This window comes from Schistocerca americana, chromosome 2 (assembly GCF_021461395.2).
Source record: "Schistocerca americana isolate TAMUIC-IGC-003095 chromosome 2, iqSchAmer2.1, whole genome shotgun sequence".
Classification (NCBI taxonomy): domain Eukaryota; kingdom Metazoa; phylum Arthropoda; class Insecta; order Orthoptera; family Acrididae; genus Schistocerca; species Schistocerca americana.
In genome coordinates, this window is record NC_060120.1 from 491,649,457 (window position 1) to 491,675,391 (window position 25,935).

The 25,935-nt window shown below is 40.8% G+C and overlaps 1 protein-coding gene across 1 annotated transcript in view; it reads left to right on the forward strand.

Annotated features, from left to right (window-relative positions):
* Positions 1-25,935, forward strand: part of LOC124596026 — a 30,836-nt gene that overhangs the window by 600 nt on the left and 4,301 nt on the right. The gene's annotated exons all lie outside the window — the stretch shown is intronic.

The following is a 25,935-nucleotide window of genomic DNA, read 5'->3' on the forward strand; positions in this document are numbered from 1 at the left end:
ATGCTGCAACAAACTGTTTATTTGTATGTAGTTGAATACTAATCATCTTATTTGTTTGATCTTACCACTATGCACTTGTATTTCTCACACGTTTTTGTAATGTTTGGCATGTGTAGTTCGCAGAACCAGTCTTCTATCTGGAAAAACACGCGTCCAGGTACTTTCGGGTGACATGCACTTCAGGCAAATCTTTAGGGGCGATGGGTATTGTGAACCTCACTTTGCGGTAAATGGTTCAAATGGCTCTAAGACTATGGGACTTAATATCTGAGGACATCAGTCCCCTAGACTTAGAACTACTTAAACCTAACTAACCTGGGGACATCACACACATCCATGCCCGAGGCAGGATACGAATCTGCGACCGTAGCAGCAGCGCGGTTCCGGACTGAAGCGCCTAGAACCGCTCATCCACAGGGGCCGGCTTTGCGGTAAATCTGCTGAGAACTAGGGGTAGGCTAATACCAAGTTTTAAATCAGATGATGTTACAAAAATGACAATTTTTGTAATGAGGTGAAACCTGTACATTTCTTATTCTTATTCGCTGTAACATGGTAGAGACACAGCAGCTGTTCAAGTTATTTGCACATTGTTTTACAGGTACAAAATTTTTCCAAAAATCATGATTTGGCACATTAGCTGTGAGTCATTATATTAAAACTACGTTTCTGTAAACGACAGACAATCGTCAGGTATGGAAAAAAAAAGAAAAAAATTATGTTAATGATAATGACTGGATGCATTTCTCCTAATATGGCCAGTTTGTAAACTCGACGATGATCTATTTGACCGAAAGTTGTAGTTTTAATAACATGACATTCAGCTGTTGCACAAAATCATGATGTTTCTAAAAAATTATACATTAAAATTTTTTATTTAGCAAGTTGTTTGGCCTGTTGCGCTGACTAAGAAAATGTAACCGCTTATGAACAGAAACAAAAATTCTGTAGGGTAATAGATGTGCTTAAAAATGGCTTTTACATTTGTAAGGAGAAAATAAAAATCTTTTCTCACAATTTCAAAATACAAGTAATTTTTTTGTAAATGTAACAGTAAAAAGCATTAGATTATAAATAATATTTTATTTAAAATTTAATTAAAAAGCAAATTTTGTATCCGTTTTCGCCACTTTTCTTTGTGGTTAGCTTAATTTAAAATTTCTTATTGCCAGCTAGGAGACGGGTGCCGGAATTGACGCCGCTTGAGCCTTTTGGGGTTGCGTGATTATCAGCACTGTCTTAGATACTGCAGTAAAGTGGGGAATCATATTCATCAATCTTTCAGTCACTTCTTGAGCATATATTACAGCAAACCAAAAGCAGACTCATAACAAACTAAGAATGTCAATTACTCTGAAAAATGTCTGTCCTTTTCTTCCGAGTTTCTAAAATCATTAACGCCAGGCATAGTTCGTGATGGTATTAGCAAGTGGGCGCAACATAAAAAGTATTTGAGAGGTTTGTTCAACAACATTTAGGAGAATTTCCATTTTGGTATATTAAAACTGACTTCGTTTTCTACAGTTTCAGAAGTTCTTGGCTATCAGGTTCACCATTCAATTAATGCTTACAGCTAATTTTCCCTGAAAAAACTAGGACGGATCTTCTTCCCGAAAACTGTTTGTGTAGCAGGCCTATGATTCTAGGCATGTTACGAGCTGAACACAATACACTAAGAATATGATCATTGGAAGATGTGTCAATTCACACCAGTAACAGGAGATAAAGCTAATTCATTCAACGAGAATTCGCGAGTACCGGAGTTAAATATTGGCGCTGTCATCCTGATTTACGTTCTCGAGGTCTGTAAGTCCTTTTGGGACTATGGCTGCGTCTTAACCGTTTTGCTCGTCTCACTAATTACCGTGAAATCAAAAGGAATACAAAATCCCCATTGTCATTAATGGTTACACAAACATTTCTGTGGCACTTTGTGTCAAGCAATAACTTGTCGTCTGTGATACGTTTTCATAGTTTATGCGTAACGTAGTTAGCTGTCCACTACAAAGTATCCTGTTTTACCCGTCGTATCTTTTCTAAACATACGATGAGCCGATAGACTGCAGATGAAACGCGTTGTCTTCCAAAGTAATTGACGTGAAAATATATCCAACGCCGCATTCTAAATTCTCAACCTGGAAATATATACATCCTATCTGGACTCGTCTTTCGAACTGTTTCTGAAATTCATTTATACCTGTTTGTTTCGACTGTGGTCTGGTCCAAAGACTAATTTGTTGTAAATCAACAAGCCACTCTATTCATCTATACGTAACTCTTGCTAGCTACGACGGGCAGTCAAATGAAAACGACGTAGATGGAAGTAAGTCGGTAAGCTATTCGCGGTTGCCTACGGAACCGAGATTGTACTCAGATGTGCACCTCTTCGTCCGAAGCCAATCGACGGCCTCTTTCTTCAGGACTTCTGACCACAACAGCAACAAACAGATATAAATTAATTTCCGGTACAGATGGATTGGATATACGAGTATTTCAGGTTAAGAATTTAAAATGCGGCGTGTCGTTTCAGGACAGTTTCTTTCGAAGACAATACGTTTTATGTGCAGGTTATTGACTCACTGTGTGTTTAGGAAAGATACGACGGATAAAACAGGATACTATGCAGCGGACGGTGTAAACTATGGAAACATGTTACAGATGATAAGTTATTGCTTGGTACATAGTGTCATAGAAATATTTGCATAACCATGTATGAAAACAGGAATTTAGTATTCTTTTAGAGTTCATGGTAATAGAGACAGTGAGACGAGTAAAACGGTTAGGACATAGCCATAGCGCTAAAGGGCTTACAGACCCAGGGAACATAAATCTGGATGACAGAACTAGGATTTAACACCGATGCACACAAATTCTCGTCGGATGAGCTAGCTCTGTCTCTTGCCGCTGATCCAAATTAAATCGACATAACTGCCAATGGTCATATTTCCATACGATCTGTATATTACGCAGCCCTGAAGAGAGACGTTGGTGCCTACTGACTTACTTCGGAAGAAGAGGTGCATGCCTGTGTACAATCATGGTTCAGTAAGCAGCTGCAAACATTTTTCCGTGAATGTATTGACTGTCTTATCTCACGGTGGTATGAATGTAATAATAGTTATGACGATTACTTTTGAAATAATAAATAGTTTACTTCGTTTCTTCCATCTGTACCGTTTTCATTTGACTACACCTTATACATTCATTCGAATCTGCTTACCGCAGGCGTCATGATATTCTGCTACAACTTTCACTCCCCACATCTGCGTCCATTACCAAATTGACGGTTCCTTAGCGCCTCATGATGTGCCCCCTCAACCGATCACTCCTTTTAGGCGTTCCACAAATTTCTTTTTTCTCCAATTTGTTCTCCACTCTACCTACCGATCTATTTTTTTGTGTATTGGCTTTCGGAATGTGCCCATAGAGCCATACAGGCACTGGAAATGTTATACGACAGTTCATTTAGACAATTGAGAGCATATATTAGTTTAAGTCATACCCTGGCACGAAGTTACGGGGGCTTAACAGAGGACAGGACATAAAACAAGTTTTGAATTCACAGTATACTGGAACAAGCAAATCCATCAAACCTTGAGCCTTCTTTTGTAGCATCAAATTTACAGAACTTCTGTTTACTTCTTGTCTCAGCTCCTTATCGCTCACGTTTCACTTCCGCACAAGGCTACACTCCACGCAAACACCTTAGTTTTAACAAAACAAACTGGATAATGCCTGTGGTAGCAAATGTCCGGTACTTTGGTGTTAAATCTGAAAGAAGACACGTTTTATGTGCATTTTAATACGGATAAAACAGGGCGCTTTGTGCAGCACAGCTAGCTACGTTACGTGTAAGCTGTGAAACGTGCCACAGACGACAAGTTATTGCTTGGTAAAAAGTGCCATAGAATTCTACCAAAAATGGTTATAGCGGTTAAAACGTGTTATTCGCTGTTCCGTTAATTAAATGATGATTTCATCACGATGCCGTATTATAGTTTGAGCGTGACACGTCACGAATGTGCACAATTATTATTGTCTCTCGCCCAGCGCAAAGTCCCAAGCCATTAGAAAAAAAGAGCAGGTGACTCCCTTGTATAAGAAGGGGTAAAAGAAGGGTCCTACATAATTACAGATCAGTATCCCACACATCAGTTTACCGGCCGGTGTGGCCGAGCGGTACTAGGCGCTTCAGTCTGGAACCGCGCGACCGCTACGGTCGCAGGTTCGAATCCTGCCTCGGGCATGGATGTGTGTGATGTCCTTAGGTTAGTTAGGTTTAAGTAGTTCTAAGTTCTAGGGGACTGTTGACCTCAGATGTTAAGTCCTGTAGTGCTCAGAGCCATTTAAAACATTTGCACATCAGTTTGCCGCAGAACTCTTAAACATTGTCCGAGCTCGGAAGTACTAAATTTCTCCTGAGATAGAAAAGCATCTTTCCACAATTCACCACGAATTTCGAAAGTATCGCTCTGCGAATCTCAGCTTGGCCTTTTTTCCGCACTGTATCCAGCGAAACATGGATGTAGGACAAGGGGCATATTCCATATTCCTAGATTTTCGGATAGCATTTGACGCGATGTCCCACTGCAGACTGTTAATGAAGATCGTAGCGTATGGGTTAGGTTCCGAGATACCTGAGCGGCCTGGAGACTTGTTAACCACGTTGTCCCCAAGGGCGAGTTTTCGTCAGAGATAAGAGAATAGTGAGGAGTGCCCCAGGGAAGCGTGCTAGCAACAGCCTTGTTCTCTGTATACATAAATGCTCTGACGGGCAGCGTGGCCAGCAGTCTACGGATCACTGCTGGTGACGCTGTGGTGTACGGAATCCCGCCGTCGTAGAGTGACTGTAGGAGGATACAAGGTGACTTAGATAAAATTTTTAGTTGTCGTGTTGAGTGGCAGCTTGCTATTAATACAGAAAAATGTATGTTAATGCAGATGAGTAGCAAAAACAATCCTGTTATGTTAGAATACAGCAGTAGTGGTACGATGCTTGATACCGTCACGTTAACTAAAAACATAGGCATAACGTTGGAAAGGGACATGAAATGGAACAAGTATGTAAGGATTGTAGGCAAATTGTCGATTTACATTTTTTGGGAGAATTTTAGGAAAGTGTAACTCACCTGTAAAGGAGACCGCATTTAAGGGTGGTTCATTGATAGTGACTGGGCCAAATGTCTCACGAAATAAGCATCAAACGAAACAATTACAATGTTGTTATGAATGGAGAGACGTCTACAGACGTTAAAGTAACCTCTGGCGTGCCACAGGGGAGTGTTATGGGACCATTGCTTTTCACAATATATATAAATGACCTAGTAGATAGTGTCGGAAGTCCCATGCGGCTTTTCGCGGATGATGCTGTAGTATACAGAGAAGTTGCAGCATTAGAAAATTGTAGCGAAATGCAGGAAGATCTGCAGCGGATAGGCCCTTGGTGCAGGGAGTGGCAACTGACCCTTAACATAGACAAATGTAATGTATTGCGAATACATAGAAAGAAGGATCCTTTATTGTATGATTATATGATAGCGGAACAAACACTGGTAGCAGTTACTCCTGTAAAATATCTGGCAGTATGCGTGCGGAACGATTTGAAGTGGAATGATCATATAAAATTAATTGTTGGTACGGCGGGTACCAGGTTGAGATTCATTGGGAGAGTCCTTAGAAAATGTAGTCCATCAACAAAGGAGGTGGCTTACAAAACACTCGTTCGACCTATACTTGAGTATTGCTCATCAGTGTGGGATCCGTACCAGATCGGGTTGACGGAGGAGATAGAGAAGATCCAAAGAAGAGCGGCGCGTTTCGTCACAGAGTTATTTGGTAACCGTGATAGCGTTACGGAGATGTTTAACAAACTCAAGTGGCAGACTCTGCAAGAGAGGCGCTCTGCATCGCGGTGTAGCTTGCTGTCCAGGTTTCGAGAGGGTGCGTTTCTGGATGAGGTATCGAATATATTACTTCCCCCTACGTATACCTCCCGAGGAGATCACGAATGTAAAATTAGAGAGATTAGAGCGCGCACGGAGGCTTTCAGACAGCCGTTCTTCCCGCGAACCATACGCGACTGGAACAGGAAAGGGAGGTAATGACAGTGGCACGTAAAGTGCCCTCCGCCACACACCGTTGGGTGACTTGCGGAGTATAAATGTAGATGTAGATAGAACGAAACACGTCTAGCTTGAAGGGGGAAACCAGATGGCGCTATGGTTGGCCCGCTAGATGGCGCTGCCGTAGGTCAAACGGATATCAACAGTGTTTTTAAAAATAGGAAACCCCATTTTTTTTATTACATATTCGTGTAGTAAGTAATGAAATATGAATGTTTTAGTTGGATCACTTTTTTCGCTTTGTGATAGATGGCGCTGTAATAGTCACGTAACATTCCGTCAGTGCGGACGGTATTTGCTTATACATTATCCGTGTTAAAATGGACCGTTTACCAATTGCGGAAAAGGTCGATATCGTGTTGATGTATGGCTATTGTGATCAAATTGCCCAACGGGCATGTGCTATGTATGCTGCTCGGTATCTTGGACGACATCATCCAAGTGACCGGACCGTTCGTCGGATAGTTACGTTATTCAAGGAAAGAGGAAGTGTTCAGCCACATGTGAAACGTCAACCACGACCTGCAACCACGATGATGCCCAAGTAGGTGTTTTAGATGCTGTCGCGGCTAATCCGCACATCAGTAGCAGACAAATTTCGCGAGAATCGGGAATCTCAAAAACGTCGGTGTTGAGAATGCTACATCAACATCAATTGCACCCGTACCATATTTCTATGCACGAGGAATTGCATGGCGACGACTTTGAACGTCGTGTACAGTTCTGCCATTGAGCACAAGAGAAATTATGGGACGATGACAGATTTTTTGCACGCGTTCTATTTAGCGACGAAGCGTCATTCACCAACAGCGGTAACGTAAACCGGCATAATATGCACTATTGGGCAACGGAAAATCCACACTGACTGCGACATGTGGAACATCAGCGACCTTGGCGGGTTAATGTATGGTGCGGCATTATGGGAGGAAGGATAATTGGCCCCCATTTTATCGATGGCAATGTAAATGGTGCAATGTATGTTGATTTAATGTTCTACCGATGTTACTACAAGATGTTTCACTGCATGACAGAATGGCGATGTACTCCCAACATGATGGATGTCGGACACATAGCTCGCGTGCACTTGAAGCGGTATTGAATAATATATTTCATGACAGGTGGATTGGTCGTCGAAGCACCATAGCATGGCCCGCGCGTTCACCGGGTCTGACGTCCCCGGATTTCTTTCTCTGTGGAAAGTTGAGGGATATTTGCTATCGTGATCAAACGACAACGTCTGACAACATGTGTCAACGCATTGTCAATGCATGTGCGAACATTACGGAAGGCGAACCACTCGCTGTTGAGAGGAATGTCGTTACACGAATTGCCAAATGCATTGAGGTTGTCGGACATTATTTTGAGCATTTATTGCATTAATGTGGTATTTACAGGTAATCGCGCTGTAACAGCATGTGTTCTCAGAAATGATAAGTTCACAAAGGTATATGTATCACATTGGGACAACCAAAATAAAATGTTCAGACGTACCTACGTACTGTATTTTAATTTAAAACCCTACCTGTTACCAACTGTTCGTCTAAAATTGTGAACCATATGTTTGTGACTATTACAGCGCCATCTATCACAAAGCGAAAAAAGTGGTCCAACTAAAACTTTCATATTTCTTTAGGTACTACACGAATATGTAATTAAAAATGGGGGTTTCTATTTTAAAAAAAACCGCAATTGATATCCGTTCGACCTGTGGCAGCGCCATCTAGCGGGCGAACCATAGCGCCATCTGCTTTCCCCCTTCAAGCTAGAAAAGTTCCGTTATTTATAGTTCTTTCGTTTGACGCTTATTTCGTGAGATTTTTGGCCCGGTCACGATCAATGGATCACCCTGTAGAACAATAGTGCTACCCTCTCTTGACTACTGTTCGAGTCTGTGGGACCCCATCGGGTCGGATTAAAGGAAGACACAGAAGCAGTTCAGAGGCGTGTTGCTAGATTTGTTACCAGGACGTTCGATCAGCACGCAAGTATTACATAGAGGCCTCGTGAACTCAAAGGAGAATTCCTGGAGGAAAGGCGACGTTCTCCTGCCGCCAATGCACGTTTCGCGTTAGGTTCAAAAATGGTTCAAATGGCTCTGAGCTCTATGGGACTTGACTTCTGAGGTCATCAGTCCCCTAGAACTTAGAACTACTTAAACCTAACTAACCTAAGGACATCACACACATCTATGCCCGAGGCAGGATTCGAACCTGCGACCGTAGCGGTCGAGCGGCTCCAGACTATAGCGCCTAGAACCGCTCGGCCACTCCGGCCAGCTTCGCGTTAGGACCACGAAGATAAGATGAACAGCAAAGGAAGTGGCTGGTATCATCCGCCACGCACAGTACCCTGGCTTGCGGATTGTGTATGTGTATGTAGATGTAGATTATTATTATTATTACTTTCTCCAGACACATCATTTGGTGTAGCGAGTATTTGGTGGAAGATTAGGGGAAAGAAACAGACGAGTTTCGAACGGAGCCCGAGTAGACGTCTATCCCACCCTAAAATCACTGCTGGAGGGCTAGTGGTTTACAACAGGCACATGAAACACTGAACCACGATTGCTCGAAAACGCGTGAGAAGCGCATCGTACTTGAGCATCATTTGTTACATCTAAGAATCCTTCGAAGAATGAGTGAAATAACCAGCACCTTCGGTGTATGCTTCCACTATAAGACGGTGAACTCGCTTTCGGGATGACTGCGGTTCGAATACCCTTCGTGCCATCATGAGGTCGGCTTTACACAGTGTCCATAAATCACATCTGGGGAAATAACGGGACAATTTCCTTAGAAAGTTCGCAACTAATTTGTTGTTTCTTCTTGGTCAATTCGAGTTTCTTTTGTAAAGATTTTCTCGTTGGTAGATCGTTAAAATAAAATGATACGTACGTATTAATATAGGAAACGAATTTCCGGTATGAGTCAGCGATCATCATGAGGATTTAATGATCAAAACCGTATAGATAGCTAGAAAATTGTCATTATCAGATATAAAGAAACTTTGTACTTACAGAACGAGATAAGGTATAGATTTTAATATTTGCGCTGAATCTTGTTTCGCGGCTTGAAAGTTTTTGACACCTGATCACCGAAAACGCCTACGAGTCGTAATGTGAGCGGTGTCCAAAATGTTCCTGTTTCAGTGCGTTCCTATAGCATATACGCAACCCAGCGCGACTCCAATGTGGGCATGTGATTACCGACATGGAGGCAAGGGGTTAGTGTGGTCGTCTAACGGAATCTCTTGTATCGCCCCTTATAAATGAAAACATTTTATTTACAGAGCTAGAAGGTTCTCCCCGTAAATTCATACATACCTAGTGATGCGCTAACGTTGCCTGCTGTTATTCGAAAACCTAGCGAATCTGTATGAACAGCAGTGCGAGAAATATCACAGGAAGTGGATGTTTACACTGTTTATAAATATCCTATAATCTGACTGCAAAAGTGCATGATATAGCGATAAACTATGTGGCAAAACTTAGGAAGAAGCTGTCTGACTTATGAATGCAGTCTCTCTGATTTAGACATTGTCTCTAAGCTTTTATGTCACTAAAAGCGAAAGAAGATTTGGCGTTATAAAGTCCAGTCAACGTCGAAGTCACTAGTCACAGAGCACAACCTCGCACTGTACAGGGATAAATAGTGAAATCTGCTTGGTCAAGATTTAGCGCCCAGTCCCGTCGGCGTCAGAATCATTACAGACGAAGCACAGGCAGTTCCCTTCCTCACCCTTCCCAAAACCCAGCTTGCGCACCGTCACTGACAATTCCGTCATCGACGGGACATTAAACCGCAATATTCCTTCATTTCACATTGGGGAAGGAAATCGCCAGTGTACTTTTTAAAGGAACCCTCCCAGTATTACATTAGAGAAATCGAGGAAAACCCAAATTAGATGGGGATCTGAATCGCCGCCCTCCAGAGTCGGGCGACGAATTCAAACGCGCCAAACTCCTCTTGAGGATTATCCACGTGAATGACGTCCAACATGCCGATCATCCCATAAGTGAAATAATGCTGCCATGTCATATCAGAAGAAATAACACGTTTCGTTTACCATGAGGATATAACTATTACAAATCTTTGTGCAACATATCTCAAGCATTTTTTTAAAATATTGAGCAAAAGCAAAGAGTGTTGTCTACAGTGAAATACTCCTACCGAACAGGCCTCGGAAGGCCCAACGGTACCGACCGACCGCCGTGTCATCCTCAGACAGTAGGCGACACTGGATATGGAGGGGCATGTGTTCAGTACTCTGCTCGTGACGAGAGCCGCTACTTCTCAATCAAGTAGCTCTTCAATTCGCCTCACAAGGGCTGAGTGCACCTCCTAGCCAACAGCACTCAGCAGACCTACACTGAGGCAAGGCCGTTGGCACATCAATAGCGAAATACTATCTGTAAAATGCTGTACAAATGTACAGTCACATCTTGCAAATATTTCAAAAATGGTGCAGAGATGGACAAGTTGCTTTCGGCGTTTGGGAATGTATAACTGAGCACTTCACAAAACGAAAAAATTCATCTTCATCTGATACAATGTCAAGGCACCTTGCCACTGTTAGTGTGGCTTCCCCTGTCGAAGGTTCAAGTCCTCCCTCGGGCATTGGTGTGTGTGTTGTCCTTAGTGGAAATTAGTTTAAGTTCGATTACGTAGTGTGTAAGCCTAGGGACCGATGGCCTCAGCAGTTTGGTCCCATAGGATCTTACCACAAATTTCCAGATTTTATGAGTATAACAATTTGTACAAATATGAAATGGAACGATTACGTAGGTTCGCTAGTAGGCAAAGCGGATGACAGATTTCAGTTAGTTTGTCAGATGTGGAGAACATCCTTATAAAAATAAAATAAAATAAAAAAAACATATTTTCATATATATATATGCTCCTGCCACCTCTAACCCCTTTGATCATCCACTACACTGCAATACTTCTTCATGTCCCTTGCATTTCCCCTCCTGCAGATACGAGTGCCCTCTGGTGTTAGCCTGAATTGTACGTTGCTGCCACAAGAGTAATGCCCGCACTACTTTCGCCCTTGCATTCAGTACTGAGCAGTACTGTCTTGGATTTCTTTTTCCGTCAGTGTTAGTTGTACAACATTGATATGCTGCAGTATAGGCAGTTTTACAGATGAAGAGTCAGCTGTATGCAACTCGTGTATTGGTTCAGTTATTGCAGGGGAAGCCAAGAATTTGGCTCTGCACAAGTGGTGAAGCGCTCAGCCTCACTGCACACCTCCCCCACCACCACACCACGCAGTCTGAGTGCGAGCTGCCAGAAGAGGGGTAAACAGCAAATGCGCTGCATTTAAATAGCAGCGCAGTCACACTGCATACAACTTGGTTTTTATTTCACATTTCTCAACATTATGCTGACAAACAGTATTATTTGATTATTATTTCACAGATTTTCTCACTCAGGTTGCTGCATAATTGTGACTTATTTAATTTCATAATCGAGACAGTTCTTTCTCAATACTATGTCGATCGAAATATTGCAACACCAATGCAACCCTATTATGGAGACGTGCAAACTCTATGTGAGGAAACTGATGTCTTTGAGAGTTTTAATGTAAAAGGATTTGTCATTAAAACGGGAATTACATTGCAGGTGAACCAGTTACGTCTGCATATGCACAAGGTCGCTTTCAAATGACGCGGCAAAAGGTCTCAAAAACAGCTCGAAAACGAATGCGAGCTTGGCAGTGTCCTCAGAATGTTTAGGAAACTATCCTTGTAATTCTTTCAAGGCCATAATGAATTCTTCTGTCTTCGCATTTTCTTTCATGACAGTGAGCTTAGGTAACTAGTCTGTGTTTTTGAGACTGTGTTCCTTCTGCAACGCGATTTTCTTTTTAAATGCTTCCACATCAAATAGGTAAGAAGTTATTTCTCACGTTGCAGTGTCTTACTGTGGACAGTGTGCAGTCAAGTCCACTTAAGGAGTGAGGTCTGCAATCCGGAATCCATTTAGGATGTTTTAAGTTTCGTTCCTGCAGTCTTTATGTTACATGCCAAATTTAGTACAAAATGCCTTGTTTTATATACCCTACTGGAACCGTAAATTTTACGAGGATTTGGTAATCTAACGTTAATGAAACTACGTTACGCTGAACTTTACAAGCAGCGACAGCAACCACATCACAGCAATTTGATGTTTGTCTCGTTGCTCGGTTTTTTGTTTTGCACATTTTTGTGACTACATATTGCAGGCTTTTGCAATGTGGTAAATGTACTGTAACGGAAATAAAAGTAACTGGGCTAACAGAATGAATAAATCACACCTACATCGTTGGTCTGCAACAAACCACCGAAGCCCGCGTGTCCTTTGTACGAAAATACGCAGCAAAGATGCGAAATTCTGTCGGTAATTTTCATCCCCCCCCCCCCCCCCCCACCATCCCCCACCGCCACCCTCACCCCTCGTATTCTGTTTAAGCGCCGAACTTCATACAGCGCAAAAGTCACATTTTTGGAACAAAGAACTCATGTGCTGAGAACCGTATAAGAGTTCTTGTTCCCACGACTGGACTTGTGCTTTCTGTCATCTTAAAATGAATGGGAGGAGCACTCCTGTTGCATACAGGTGTCTCAACACACGGACTAGGATAAATATGTACAATTTTTACACGAATATCCTGTTTTCGAATTCGGATTACAGTAGAATGATTAGCAGCTGAGAGCCACCTCTTACATAAAAAAGTTTGTAATGGATGCCTCTTGTCTTACTTACCTTAACGGCCATTCCCTCACCGTTCCATAAATCTACGCCGTGGATTGTAATCTCCTTTTGTCCTTGTAAATTTATGTATCTTTCTGCACAGTGTCCTCAGGCAACAAACGCGCTACGAAAACATGGAGCATGCGAATGAAACCCTTTTGGACTGGAACATCGTCAAAACTTTTCTCGTCATCTGGGAGAGACTGAGTAGGCGGTGCTGAGCCACTGAGGTGGGAAACACGTTATGTTTATGAAGCCGGTAAGTAATTTAATCAAGAAGACTAGAAAGGTGAAATTGGATAATACTGGGAGGAAACAGGATCCTTCTCTTATTTCCGTGAGGATTTACCTCTTTTTTCTCGGATAACACCCAGTTACCACATTAAAAAAGTTGGTGGAATCATAACTGAAGCCTTAATTGGGCACAAGACACTAGTTTAACATCCAGATAAATGTCGTCCATCCTCTACGCTATTAGAAAATTCTGAACATACTTCTGCCATTAATGAAACCATTCCTTTTAGAAACTTCACACTGTAATGTAGTCAAAAATGGCTACATAAATGACAACGCCCCACTACTGGAGCTATCCATCAGGGACTGCACTCGATATGTGTTCGAATTTCGACTGTTTGACGCTGTTAGTACTTTACACTTTCAAGTAACTTGAATGCTTCCGGACAAGCAACGCACCAGTCGTGTACTGTGCCTTGTTTAAATGTTTCTCAGCTTACAGTGAGCTCAGTTACTCACCTCATACATGGAATACATGCAAATGAACGAGTGCAATCATAATGGTCGCACCTGTCCATACTTACATTTTTCCATCATTCTCGTTTTCATTTTACTGTCCCTTATAGTTACAGTTGTCTCGTGCTGTGAATTAGTTCATTTATTGTTGCAAAGCGAATAATAAAATAAGTTTCTGGTCTGTTGTGGGATCTACCTGAAATTCGGAGAGGAGGCATTTTCAAGACATGTGCAAGCATATGTGACACATAGTCTCAATTTCATCATCGTAGACGTATATGGTACAATCTACAGGGTTTACGGGTAGTGGGTGGACTAAGAGAGGAAAACTTTGATACTTTCATTTCGCGTGCTACAACGTCCACAATATTGTGTCACATGTTAATGCTAGTAATTACAAAGATGTAATTATTAATAGTTTATACAGACAGTATCATAATCTGAAGAAATAGTGATAATAGGAATTAGACTGATAATGGTAATTACAGTATGGGACTGTGGTGTGGAGCAACAATGGCCATGAGCAAGACAGACACAACACTACAAGCATATAACCTGCGAAAGAACGGAGGAAACCGTTAAATCAAATGAGTAACTTTGAGGGGCTAGATCTTTGATTTCTACCTGCCACTGGTTACTGATTCTTCGCAATTTACGTTTGGTGCAGTCTCACGCGGCATTTAAGAAAAAGTAGAAGCGACGTTTCTCACAATCCAATATTCTCACGTATATGCGCTCTCCTTATGTTTCTTTTCCTCCTCCTCCTCCATTACGTCACACTTCATCATTCATTTCATTTAACAATTTCCTTCGTTCTCTGCAGGTTCTATTTTTGTACTATTGTGTCTGTCTTGTTAATGGCCACTGTTGCTCCACTCCACAATTCCATAAGAGAGCGTACCCAGGGTCTGAGCTCTGAGCCTGATGTTTATTACCGCATGATGGGGTAAAATGAAATTTTCTGAGGGATAAGTACATAAACGTACAATTGTGTTTCGGTCACAAAACTAAGTTATTTTTAAAAGATAATTACGATTATCATTGTTTCGTAATATTGTGATACTGATTACGTAAGCTACTAATAATTATATCTTTTTTTAAATACTAGCATTAACATGCGACACAATATTGTGGAGGTTATAGCATGTGAAACGAATATACGAAAGTTTTCCTCCCATAGTCCACCCTCTACACACGCACACACACACACACACACACACACGTACACAAACACACACATTATACATTGTACCATGCATCTATGACATTAAAATTGATGCTTCATGTCACATATGCTTAAACATCTCATGAAAATGACGTCGTCGACTTGTAGGTAGCCCCGCAATAGACCATAATTTATTTTATTATTTGCTGCGTAACAATAACTGAAGTAATGGACAGCACAACACGGTAGCAACAGTAAGGGACAGTCAAACGAATATGAGACAAATGGAAAAAAATTAAGTAAACTTTTTATTATTTCAAACGTGATCGGTGTAACTGTTAATACATTTATACCACTGTGAGGCAAGTCGGTCATTGCCTTCATGGAAAAATATTTACGACTGCATATGGACCTATGATTGTACCCAGGCATCTCTTCGTCCGAAGCAGGTCAATGGCCAAGAGTGTCTTTCTTCAGGGCACAAAAATATGGAAGTCGAATGGGGAGACGTTGGGACTGTATAGAGGATGTGTAAGGGCTTTCCAGTGAAACTCCTGCAGTGTAGTCGGAACAACATTGATAACATGTGGGTTGTTTTCATTTGCCTTCCCTTACGTGTAAAGGCTACTACATTGTTGCATGGCGTTTTGTTATTATTTAATACTATTATTATTAGTGGCAGGCCAGTCTGAATGCTTCCAATTTCTACCAATTCAGAAGTAAGAAGTCCAGCAATCAAGTGATTCAGAAAAATTTTAACTTTTTTTAAAAATTTTTATTTTTATTTTATTTTAAATGGAAGTTCAGGGTGTGAAGCAAGTATCGCAAGGGTCAGGATTGATAGAGAAGCATGTTTTGTAACAAGTGCCTATTCTCTATGTCAGTGGTGACCAGTATTTCTGAACCTATTATCACTGAGTGCATTGAGGTATTAGGTAGACCCCTTCCCTCTCTCGCCCCCTTACCCATACATCATCAACATTAGCGCCTAAGTCAACTAGAATGGCAAACAATTTTCTTTGTACACTTTCAATTTTTAAATGACGGAAGATAAATTCTATTTATTTGATATGGAGCCGGCCGTAGTGGCCGTGCGGGTTCTAGGCGCTACAGTCTGGAGCCGAGCGACCACTACGGTCGCAGGTTCGAATCCTGCCTCGGGCATGGATGTGTGTGATGTCCTTAGGTTAGTTAGGTTTAATTAGTTCTAAGTTCTAGGCGACTGATGACCTCAGACGTTAAGTCGCATAGTGCTCAGAGCCATTTGAACCAACCATTTTTTGATATGGGAGATTTACTAAACCACGAACTAATGAGTCAACGAGACAATTTGTACTGCTTATTTCTAAGAACGTTTTGTATATAATGATGAAGCAATTCGCAGTGCATCTCGAGTGCTATCTACATTTCCTTCTCAGAAAAGAAAGCAAGCTATCCACAATGAGGGATGACACTTGTTACAAAACAAGCTTCTGCTTGACGTCAGTTGCTTCGCCCACACATTGAATCCCCATTTAAAACATACCAAGTTAAAATGTGTGCACTATAGTTACGCCTATTGTCTGCAAATCACTCGATTGTCGTCTTCGTACTTCTGAACTGACAGACAATGGAAGACTTCAGATTAGCAGTTATGTCTGACGACTGACACTAATGACGATAATAATAATACAGTGTTGGTCCTAAAGCAGTGTGGTAGCCAGCACATTACTGTCTTGTTGTGCTGTCAATCAGTTCAAAAATCAAATGGCTCTGAACACTATGGGACTTAACATCTGAGGTCATCAGTCCCCTAGAACTTAGAACTACTTAAACCTAACTAACCTGAGGACATCACACACATCCATGCCCGAGGCAGGATTCGAACCTGCGACCGTAGCGGTAGCGCGGTTCCAGTCTGAAGCGCTTAGAACAACTCAGCCACACCGGCCGGCATCAATCAGTTCGTTTATTGTAGCAAAGTGAATGATGAAGCAATTTCTGTTCTATAGCGGGAATCACTTGCAGCAAAGAGAAGGATAAGGCATTTTCATAAGTATTTAAGGGTATATGATGCACATGCCTCAATTTTACAGTCATAGAAGCAAGGTACAATGTGCAAAGTATGTGTGTAGCGGGTGGACTACGTGAGGAAGATGTTGTCTATACATTCGCTTCACAAGCTGTAATCAAGATATTGTCACACATTTATGCTAATACTCGTATTCCAAAAAATCTAATTATTGGTAACTTACGCTATCAGTGTTTTCACCTTACGAGATAGCGTTAACAGTAATGATCTTTCAAAAATAATTTAGTTTCGTGAGCAAAACACTATTGAACTTTTCGTTTTCACCCCTCAGAAAATTTCATTTACCCCTCAGGCGGTAAAAACGCTCAGGTTGGGAACCATTGCTGACAGCAGCACTCGCAACGCACTGAGAATTTCTTTAACATACAGTATGAGAAAAAGCAATTGGATACAAACAGAACCAGCTGTCTCATTTACTCATTAGTTTGTGGTTTAATAAAACATCAAAAAAATTATTTAAAAAATGGTTCAAATGGCTCTGAGCGCTATGGGACTCAACATCTTAGGTCATAAGTCCCCTAGAACTTAGAACTACTTAAACCTAACTAACCTAAGGACATCACACACACCCATGCCCGAGGCAGGATTCGAACCTGCGACCGTAGCAGTCCCGCGGTTCCGGACTGCAGCGCCAGAACCGCTAGACCACCGCGGCCGGCAAAAATTATTTATGTGTGGTCATTTTAAAAATAGAAGTCTTCATATAAAATTCATTTTCATTTTAATGTTTAGTGAGGCACTAATGTAGATGATGAGGAGAAAGAAGGGGGGAGAGTGTTCTGGCTAATATCTGAATGTACTCAGTGGTAAGGGTCTCATAAAGGATGGTAAGCACTGATGTAGGAGTAGGAAGGATGCAGCTCTGATTGTTAATATCCATCACTTTTTCTGACTTCCTTCACACTGAAACCGAACTGATATGTTTGTTGTAGCAAGAAAGGATGCGAGTTCACTTTTTAAAGATCATTAACTCCAAAGAAGGGCGGGAGTGAGAGAGGGGGTGGTGGCCGGGTTGGCAGCTGCCCTCCACACTGTCCTTCACTTGTTACGCCCTTGTTTCCATTCATCCTTTTAGTACACTGTCGTTACACTCAATATTAATGTTCATGAGACTAACTCTATTGGGGGAAGTCTCCTATATTCTGACGTAACGCCACTGGCGTTACTACGTAGGGACTTCAGAAAGTAAGTTACACATGTCGTCCCACGCCGAGACCATTGCGCAATAGGACTGGTGCGTTGTCAGATTAGAGTACATGTTCCGGGTTTCCTGCAGACATTGTTTTGCCGCGGCACGGATGACAGGTGCATCTCAGTGTGCCAGCAAAATGGTGCGACAGCTGTAAACGTACTCCAAAGTAGAAATATGCGAGACAGTACGATTTTTATGAACAAAACATGTGAGTTACACACAGATTCGTCGTGAGATTCTGGCAAGGTACAGAGCATGCCAGCAATTTGACCACTGCCACACCACTGGTATTGATCACGAAGTCCATATCTTGCACAGTTCGATTTCCATGTTTTAGGCAAGCCGAAAGAATACCTGGGGGAAAGAACTTTTGTGGGCGGTCGTTTACACAGCGGTTCTCGAATGTCTCTGTGATCAAGAAGCGTATTTCTCTCGAAGAAGAACTGAAGGATTAGCAGAACGTTGTCTACAGGGATTATGTTAAAAATTAGTATGACATACTTGTGTCTCTTTGAAGTGCAGTGCAGAATTAAATAAAAGTTACTCGACCTGCCGTAATAATGTACATATTACTTTTTTAAAGTCCCCTCGTATTATTACTCTTCTTCTACTCCTAGTCAGCATCGTTTTTGACGATGAGAGGCAGGGAGAGAGAGAGAGAGAGAGAGAGAGAGAGAGAGAGAGAGAGAGAGAGAAATGAAAGTTTTGTTGAGCTAAAAACAGTTTACATCGCGTTCTGAATATGAGTGCGACACAGGACAGGAAATGGTAGAATAAATTGGAAAAACGGAAGTAAATATGGCTGGTTGCCACTATTTTATGGTTGAAATCGTCACGGAGTTTAGTACCCATCATGAGGAGAAATCACGTTTTCTCGAAACGTAAACATCTCCTACACACTGACAGTACGTTCATGGGATGGTAAACCCTAAATTCCTTCCTTTTTATTTTTTACGCTGCGACAGTACGCTTGGTTCCCTAATAGTTCTCTGTTTGGCCAGTATTCGAAATTTATTATTATACCGAAATAAGAAATCAATATCGTCTTTGAAAAGGGGAGATGCATTTCTCCTTATACATACTGGGGAACTCGCAAAGAGAGGAAATACCGGAATATAATGCTTGTTCCTGTTTGAGATGGAATACAAGAAACGCCCAGAATTGTACTACATATGGTAGCCAAGACAATGGTGCCAGCGGTGTTACGCGATGTTTAGTTGGCACCGTATATCATATTCTGCTTTGCTAGCAGGAATGACCCACACATGCGGAACATTTCCAAGTGATTTTCTCAAGACGGAATGAAAATTGTATTTACACCAGTATAGATAGGATGATTGCGTGATGATGTTAAAACTTTCAAGGATGATAGAGAAGGGTAAATGTATCAATTTGAGGGAAGGGACTCTAATCTGGTAACGACCGAGGTGGAACTTTTAAGCGAAAATCCTTCTGAGACCTCTGTCAGTGGAATACACATACCTGTACCGTTGTTGCTTGGATTGTAAGGTGGCCAACTTTCAGAGATTGAAGTATAGACCAAAGCAAGCAAAAACATGCAGTAAATATGACCTAAAAATTCATATCATATGAGTTATGGCCACTTTTTCAGTAGAAGAGATGTATTTCACAGCAACGAAGATGAACAAGAGTAGTAGTGCACTGCCAGAACAGTTCTACGAAAAAACCTTCAAGACAGTTACCTTTGGAGTCATGTTACACTTGAGCTTTCAAATACCACGTTCAGGCTTGTTATATTTCACTGATTTCAGCATCTGCACTTAATTGTCTCCAATGCTATTCCAGCAATTATGACATCCCGGCGCATGACAAAGTCAAGGAGGGAAGAGGAGGGAATGGAAGCGGTGAGGAGGAGAGGAGAGGGAAGGGTCCTCCCCCCCCCCCCCCCCCGCCCCTCCGTTCCTGCTATTTTCATGAAGCACCCCCTGTCCCTGGTGCCCCTACTCTGAAGCCAAATATGGTTAAGTATCTGAATTGCTGAAAAATTTGTGACCTGCATTACTGGCTTCCAAAAATTCGTTTAAGGACTGGCTCACCAGTGACATTGGTAACATTGATTTGGAGCTATAAATCATTCGCCATGGAATACTGAACTAGTAGCTAACATATTTCTGTATAAATAATTAAAAACCAACATTTGCTTGTAAAATATAAATAACAAGATAGGAATTCGTACTTGTTGACCTTGAGTATTATCTTAAATACTATCCTACAGACCCAGAAAACGTGAAGTAACAGCAAGTCCTGTTTCACATCCCAATTCCTCTTGTCGCCAGCAGATGCTGCACTGAAAATATGAATGTAGTGCGATCTTTGGACTACCCCAATAGATGGTTCAGCTGTTAAAGTCGTCCTTGCTTCGTTGCTGTACCATCGATAAGTAGTTCTCACTGTTACTGACAGATGGCTCAACAGTAGAAAACATAACAGAGTCATAAACTACTCATTTTCCACAGTTAAGATGTTGCGATATTCGTCAACGTTTACAAAATATGTCTTGCAGCACAAAAAGTGCAATGTCTGCACCGAGTATCCAGGACTTAGTTGAGGTTAATACCTGAAAGAACGCCTTAAGACTCAAATCAGTTAATTAGATGTCACGATACAGTAAGAATACGTCTGTAACGTAAAAGAAAGTGTGAGTCAGTTTCCACATATACACATATTCGTCCCTAAATTCAAATGTAATTTACTCTCAATGCAAGATTTTAACGCCTAATAATAGTTGCCATTTGAGAATGTAGGCCTAATAATTCGATGTCGTAAAACTAACCTGACCAGGCCTATAACTGCAGGAAAAATACGCTTTAGCTAAAAACTATTGCTCTAAGCACGCAAATAGACAGTCTGAACGAAACTAATTAGGCCTAGTCACAACACACCCTCAAATTAGAAATATCCTCATTTCGATTGTTCTTATGCTCCATTTTAGGAGGGACAAAGATAAAACATCATATTACTCCCTAAAAACAATAGAAACGATGCTACTGAATGCCAGTTATTGCTATTATTACAAATGACACACGCGTGCTGAAGGCTATGTGCAATGATAGCAGCTTGCAGTCAAACCTGCGGTGCTAAAACACAACAGAGTCGCAAATTAATTATTTTCCACATTTAACGTATTGAAATATTCTGGAAGTCTACAGAATACGTAAGCAGGCAAAGTCAATTAATATGACGTCACATATGTCTTCAATGTAAAAGAAAGCACAGGTTAATTTCCATGTATGCAAAAGTGCACCCAATGAACGCTCAAATTTCTAAAGTATGTACCCCAATGGCAGATTTCACTGTCTAATATATGCTGACGTTGTAGAAGCTAGGTCTAATAATTCAGTACCATAAAACTGCCTTTAGTAGCTCATAACTGCAGAAAAATATGTGTTAGCTAAAAAATACTACGCTAAGCACGCAAATAGACAGTCTGAATGCAAATAATTGGGGATATTCTTGATGTAATTAACAACACGTCCTCAAAGAATACATTCCATTATTTAAATTGCTCTCAAGCACCATTTTAGGAGGGACATAGATAGTGCACTAGAAATAATATAAACGATGTTATTCATTGCCAGTTATTGCCATTATTACAAATAATATTGGCCAACTAAAGGCTATGCATAATAACAGCAGTTGGCAGTCATAAGTCTCCCAAAAAGCTTTATGGATCGTATATTTCCTATAAAATTACTGACGATGTTCATATAAATACGTCAGCAGCACGAAAAAATCGATTTCATATTGCAGGGGACCAAAATACGAAGAGAGTGTATTCACTGTGTGCAGTTGGATGTTTAGTAACTATGGCTTGCGAAAAGAAAAACCTGTGAGCAACTACACCACCACACATTTATCCTGATATAATCAAAATCGCTACGAAAATTCGATTTTGTGCACCTTGCAAGAACAACGAGCCATAAAAACGCGCCTAACGCAAGACATTGTATGATCAGCTTCCATTGTTATAATTACTAAACAAATACCACAACAACTATCAAAGTAGTGTTATTCTTTATAATGTATACGTAGATGTGGAAGTTATCGTGTTCTAAAATTTAGTGAATCACAACCGAAAATTAGGTAAGAGTTCCTACAAAGTCATGATGCTGCCTCAGCTGAAATATATGCTTAATGTCAAGCCCTCAACCACATCGTTCATGTTAGGACTTCCAATAGGGAAAACCTAACAAAATGGCTGTAAATATTATGAGGTATGTTACCTCAACATTGCAGTGGGACAGCACGGCAGTGCAGAGAAGAATATATTGATGGTATAATACATGGAAAATGGAGTTGGAATAAAGTGATTACAGGAGCAGTATCGGTGAGGCATATCCAATAATTGACGAAGTGACGTAATTATATTCCATAACAGAGTAGATAAAAAAAAGGTACAAATCGCTGCGTACATACCTACACAGTCTTGCACAGGGATCAAACACACGATCCATTATGTAGCGGTCTCTAGCCTGGTAGTACCATGTTCTTTAGCCAAGGAAAACATACAAATTCCCCTTTCTCACAATAACTTTGCTTACTCCTGGGCTTATCGTTCAACACATAAATGTACTTTGTAGGTTTTTCTCTACAATTGCAAGTCATCTACGTTAAACAGGCATCCCCAGCAGATTTATTGTTTAGTGTATCCCAAGGTGTCGTGTGTTGCATAAGGGACAGAAAAGAAAACCGGAAATGTAGACCCTCGAAGTTATATGGGGCGTCGCTACACTTTTATCTATCTAACTTCACCTACTTTTCAAGGTCATGCAACTACCCGCATGCCATACACATAGATAACTGTAATTGGGAGACTTTTTAGGATTTTTCCTGGGTAGCGAATAAAAAAGCATAATATATTCTGTAACTTTACTCATTCTTGCGTGAACATTCACACAAAACCTCACTCTATACTTTTATTTGGTGTAGTTTTAATAACATACAGCTTAATTTTTAACTTATAATTTAAGTCTACATTGGACTATTCTAATCCTTTCCCCAGCCAGTAATTTGACTGGCACGTAGGAGGTATGTTCTTGAATTCCAATATATATATCGAAGCTTTTGCTGTAAACTACCTCGTTTATGGCTTTGACAATTAGCTCTGTTCATTCCAGTAGTCCTAGTCGAGAGCATTCGGGATTTTAATTTTACCTCTTATTTCCTGCAGAGCACTATTGTTATAGCACTCCACATATTCCTGGGCGTACGCGACCACCTCTTCTGCTGCATAATCTTATGGAATTTCTGTATACAACTTCATTTTTACAGCTTTTGCTAACGAGTCGCCATTAAATGTTGTTATTCCATTGGTTTTAAGCTTTGAAAATGGTTTTTCTGTTGCCAGGTGCGCAATATCCAGTCTGGCAAATTTAGATACACGTTTAGGAGTTTTATAAAAAGATTTCTCGCGTGTTCTTTAATGCAGTAAACATGCTCCAGTCCATCATTTTCGGCCAGGGCTCCAACATATGGCCAGTTACCAGTGCTATTAACAGTAAAATGTTGATTTTTATATTCCTCATCCATTGCCAGATTTCGCCATACACTGTGTTAAAAACAATATGTAAGCCTTACCTGCAAGTCTTCAGTAGCTTTCGCTTTTACCAATTGCAGTTTATATTCTTTCTTCATGGCAGTTGTCTTCTCCAAATACTCCAGTTTTCGTTTTTTGGATTCGATCTCTTCCATTTCTAATTTTCTTTTTCGTACATGCACCACAGTAACTGCACTTAAAAGACGTAATTTCTGTAGTGGAGAATGGTTTAAGTCTGTGCAATATACTTACTCCTTTTCTTAGAACTTGTGGGATAACATTGTTTGTGGGTGCCAGTCATAATTCGGCTGTATCTATATCTGATGGTATCCTGGAGAACAATGTCCTGAATTGAAAGAAATATGTTTCCTTTGCTTTAATATAGCACTTCTGTGTAATACTCCATGTTGTCATTGCTGGAGTCAGTGTTAAGAATCTCCACATAGTTTACAGGTAGATAATGAAAACTGCATACAGGCAGAAAAACTTATGCTTCTTGCAAATAACAGGAATGCAGAGAGGGAGAGGCGATAGGACACTCCCCTCCCCTCCCCTCTGTTCCCCTCCCCTCGCCGCCATGACCTTGGCAGATGGCAGAATGTCATGATTCCTGGAGTGGTCTTGCAGATAAGGAAGTGCTGATGCTGATATCAGCGAAATATTACAAGGACACTTGCCTGAGCATGGTAGTTGAAAGCTCAGCTGCAATAAGTCTCCAAACTTTATTTGAAGCTTATTTCATACCTGTAATAGGGTGTAGTAAGGTCGTTTACTGGACTTTTTCTTATTTTGGACCACACTAAATCCTCCAAAAGTATGAAAAGCAAAGAGCTACCAGTAGAAGAGACGTCTTTTATGGCACCGAAAATGTGCAAGCGCTCATCAGTCTTTAGGTATGAATTTTAGAGATCATATTTACTGGACATATCTTTCGTCTTTTAATCGGTACTTCCTCCTCTGAAACTTGCCTATCCTAAAATCTTAGCAGCAACAATACTGGTAGGTATAGTCCACTGTAAGAGGTACTGGAACCATTTTCGCTTATAACTCCGCTTATAGCTCCGTCGTTTACAGACCAGTGTTTCTTGCATTAAATTGATATGTTTCTCCATCGTGCCAGAAAATTTTTAATATAATCACGAAATTACCTTGTGTAGTACAATTATGGATTTTTTTGTATTCCATCCCAAACATTAACAAGCCTCGTATCACGGTATTCCCTCTTACCCCCTACTATCGTGTCGGACGCCCTTTTCCCCAGTGTAGTGCCGCAGTTTGATATGGCACGGACTCGACAAGTCGATGGAAGTCCCCTGCAGAAATACTGAACCATGCTGCCCCTTCAGCCGTCCATAATTGCGAAGGTGTTTCCGGAGCAGGAGTTTGTCCACAAACTGACTTCTCGATTATGTTCCATTAATGTCCTATGGAATTCATGTCGGGCGATTTGGGTGGCCAAATCATTCGCTCGAATTGTCCAGAATGTTCTTCAAATCAGCCGCCAACAACATGTTGCATTCTGTAACGGAACTTATTAAATGCTTTACTTTATCGAAGTATGCGATACCCTCTAAATTCAACCAGTTTGACGGGTATTTATGATTATAGAAAAGTTATTGTGTATGTTGACAATGATTGCATAACATGTCTCCATAAACAGTCAACCCATTAAATTATACTGAATAACAGACCCACACAAAAGTTAATATCACTTGATCACTGATACAACAAATGTCATCATGTAAAAACACTAAGTTCATCTTAAATAATTAATAGTGGCCAACTTACGTAATTTGGATCTTCTTAAATAAAAATCACCCAGTGAAACCTATTTGTTCACTAGGACCTTTTTCACTCAGTATTCACGTAAACACTCTTATTTTAGACGAAAACCAATGTAATTCTTAATAATTCATGTTATTTACTTATTTATGCAAATTAGCGGAGGCTGAATGTCACTTTGGTAAAGTGTATGTGTGTTATTGTTCGAGTTGGATAAACATTGCAAAGAATATATAAAAGAAGTGCTACTTTGTGTTGTGTCATTGTCTTTGGTGGACAGTGGAATTAAGATGGCCACCAGAGTAATAAATATTTGAAGTTTAAATATTAGTTGGTTTCGCTCATTATTTATCATCAAAAGCACATCAAAAACACGGGACCTCATCTTTTTACCCCTACACAACCGGATTTAGAGCCAGCATTAGCATCGAGACACAGCAGCGATCCAGCAAGCAGCAGCGATTACCACAATGCATTTTAATGGCGCCAACCTAACATCAAGTACTAACAAGCTCCGTAAATGGGTGTGAAATAGTGCGATTATAGCAATGTCTACGATTAG